Below are 3,157 nucleotides of genomic sequence, written 5' to 3'. Positions count from 1 at the left end.
TTTATCTTTTATTTGAATAAGATTATAAAAAAGGAAATAGATTCCTAAGGGAATAAAATTATGTTAAAAGAAAAAATACATGAAGTTTATTTAACATGAGTAAAGTAGAAACATGTAGTATAAGCCTTAACACACTGACCTAATTCAAAAGCAAAAATGATTGCACTGTGGTCAGGATTCCAGCTGTCTGCCTGGTTCCTTCATTCACATGTGTGCATTCGTTAATGTGTCGCGGGTGGTTTCCTTGCTGTAAGCTCTGATATGGACCCTGGGAATTTGGGGGTACACAAGCCAGACCAACCCCCATCCCTTGTTGAGGGAGATAGATGATGAACATATTTGTAAGTAAAGCAAGGGAATCTCTGTAAGTGCTATGGGGAGAAGAAAAGCAGAGGAGGACAGGGGATGCTAAGAGATTGCAAGGTTTTTTGTTGTTGTTTTGTCTTTTTAGGGCCACACTTGAGGCATATGGAGGTTCACAGGCTAGGAGTCTCTTTGGAGCTGTAGCTGCTGGCCTATGCCACAGCCACAGCAATGCCAGATCCGAGCCGCATCTGCGACGTACACCACAGCTCATGGCAATGCTGGATCCTTAACTCACTGAGCGAAGACAGGGATTGAACCCGCAACCTCATGGTTCCTAGTCGGATCCATTTCTGCTGTGCCACGATGGGAACTCTGAGATTGCAGTTTTAAAAGGTGATCAAGTAAGGTCTTACCCAGTAGGTGGTCCCCTAGGAAAGAGCTGGAGAAATATTTTGGATATCTAGAAGAAAACTAGTTCAATCAGAAGGAACTGGAGATACAACTTTGCTGAGCTTGGAGTGTGTTGAAAACCCTTCCAAGGAAGCAGAGGCCTTATTAGTCTCTTGTAGCTGCTGTGGCAAATTACTACAAACATGGTGGTTTAAATAACAGAAATCCATTCTCTCACAGTTCTGGAAGCCAGAATTTTGATATAAAGTTCTTGGGCCAAAATTTCTCTGGAGATTCTAGGAGAGATTTTATTGCCTGTCTCTTCCCAGTTCTGGTGGCTGCACATGTTCCTTGGTTTGTGGTCATATCACTCTCATCTGTGTCTCTGTCTTCACATGATCTTTTCTTTAGTATGTCTCTCTCCAAACTTCCTCTGCTTCTCTGTTATTGGGATCCACATGATGGCACTTATGGCCCACCTAGGTAATCTAGGATAAGCACATTCTCTCATGACCCTTAATTTAATCACCTATTTGGCCATCCAGAGTCAATTTATAGCTTCCACTGATTTGGTGGATATTTTGTTGGGGACCTCTTTCTGCCACAGAGGCCAGTTAGACTAAAAGCAGAATGAATGAGGAGAGAGAGCATGAACAGGATGAGAAGGGGGGGCAGAGTCTGTAGAAGACATAATTATATATTGGCTTTTATGTGATTAAGATGAAGCCACTGGATGACTTTGAGCAGATAACTGACATTATTTGGCTTATATTATTAAAGGGACACTTTAGGTGTTACGGGGAGAGCAGGTTAAGGAAGATGAGAGTAGAAGAGGGTGACCAGCTTGGAGTTCTGTTGCAATTATCTGAGTGGCAGATGTGTCCTAAACTAGAGGAGTTAGGAAGTGAATTAAATAGTGGGAATGGTTGCATTCTAATATTATGTGAAGGAAGTTTAGAAATTCTCAAGAACCCTGACTTGACTTTAAAGCTATATGACTGTTTTGCAGGAGGTTCATGAGGGTATTTGTTCCTGGGAAAATATCCTCACTCTGGAGAGTAGCAAGAGTAGAGAGGCTTTGGTCTCTTGCCAACAACCCAAGCTATTACATCTAACAGTGTATGTGAAGGCTCTTGAACTCAAACTTAGCAACTAACTTCTCATTGGAGAAGCCACTAGAAAGCATGTTCCCCCTCATGTCTGTAGATTGAGCTAATAATTGAACATTTAGTAGACTATCAAATCATTTGTTAAATAAAATTATGAAAATAAAATTAAAGCTCAGTGTACTTAGAAAATGGGTTGAATAGAAATCTCAGCAAAAATGTAGAAAATCATTGGATCCTTTCTTTGAGCATAAAACACTGCCAGAGCAGGGAAATAAATGCTATAGAGCAAAGCTGCAAACTGATAGCATGTTGGTGGTATTCAGCCCACAGATTTGTTATCTTTACACAACAGAATGTTTGAATGTGTTGTCAACATTTAAAAATTGGGCATTTTCAGAGTTCTCATTGTGGCTCAGCAGGTTATGAACACAGCTAGTATCCTTGAGGGTGTGGGTTCAATCCCTGGCCTTGCCTAGTGGGTTAAGGATATTGGCATTGCAATGAACTGCGGTATAGGTCACAGATACAGCTTGGATCTGGGTTTCTGTGGCTGTGGTGTAGGCCGGTGGCTGCAACTCAGGTTCAACTCCTAGGTTGGGAACTTCCATATGCTTTGGGTTTGGGCCTAAAAAGAAGAAAAAAAAAAGGGTAGGAGGCATTTTCATATAAAAATCAAAGTTCTCTTCTAGAAATCTTTATTTCCAGCTTGAGAAATGAAAAAATTTGATTAACAGTGGCCCATGTTCCTGCATAACACTAAATTGGTGGAGCCTTACACAAGAGTCCCCCATTTTAACTTTGCTCAGTGACAGTATGGTAGCCAATGCGGTTTATCCGAGGCATGATTATTGCTAATTGCAAACTTTTCCCAATGCCCCGCCATGACTACTTGAAAAGAGTCTCCTATTTAGAAAATCCCCACAGTCCCTCTTCCCCCTTTCCTTCCTGAATGAGTTTACAGAGCTCTCTGCCCGCTGGTGGTTCCAGTGTGGGTTCTTACTAAGACCCACTGCATGGCTGGCATCCTGGGATGTGCCTTCTTCATATGGAGACTTCTACTCGCCTTTCTAATAAGCCTCATTCCTAGGATACCAGTATGTATTGTTTCCAAGTTTATTTTCTCACTTGGTGGAGCATATTTGCAATAATCGGAGAACCAACTAGAATGTTTCAAAGGAAGCACAGTCCTCTAGTCAACCTCCTGTACTTTTTTTTTTTTTTTTTTTTTTTTTGTCTTTTGGTCTTTTTTTGTTGTTGTTGTTGCTATTTCTTGGGCCGCTCCTGCGGCATATGGAAGTTCCCAGGCTAGGGGTTGAATCGGAGCTGTAGCCACCAGCCTATGCCAGAGCCAC

At 41.7% G+C, this 3,157-nt stretch overlaps 1 pseudogene; it reads left to right on the top strand.

The window, feature by feature from the left end:
- Positions 1-2,599: 2,599 nt before the first annotated feature.
- Positions 2,600-2,714, top strand: LOC146400958 (U4 spliceosomal RNA; annotated as a pseudogene).
- Positions 2,715-3,157: the final 443 nt, after the last annotated feature.

This window comes from Sus scrofa, chromosome 8 (assembly GCF_054392235.1).
Source record: "Sus scrofa isolate SSC_HxYL_T2T_F1_AM1 chromosome 8, Sscrofa_HxYL_maternal_Yorkshire_Landrace_v2.0, whole genome shotgun sequence".
Taxonomy (NCBI): domain Eukaryota; kingdom Metazoa; phylum Chordata; class Mammalia; order Artiodactyla; family Suidae; genus Sus; species Sus scrofa.
Note: the sequence above shows the minus strand (reverse complement) of the source record. Positions and strands in the feature narration are given on the sequence as shown.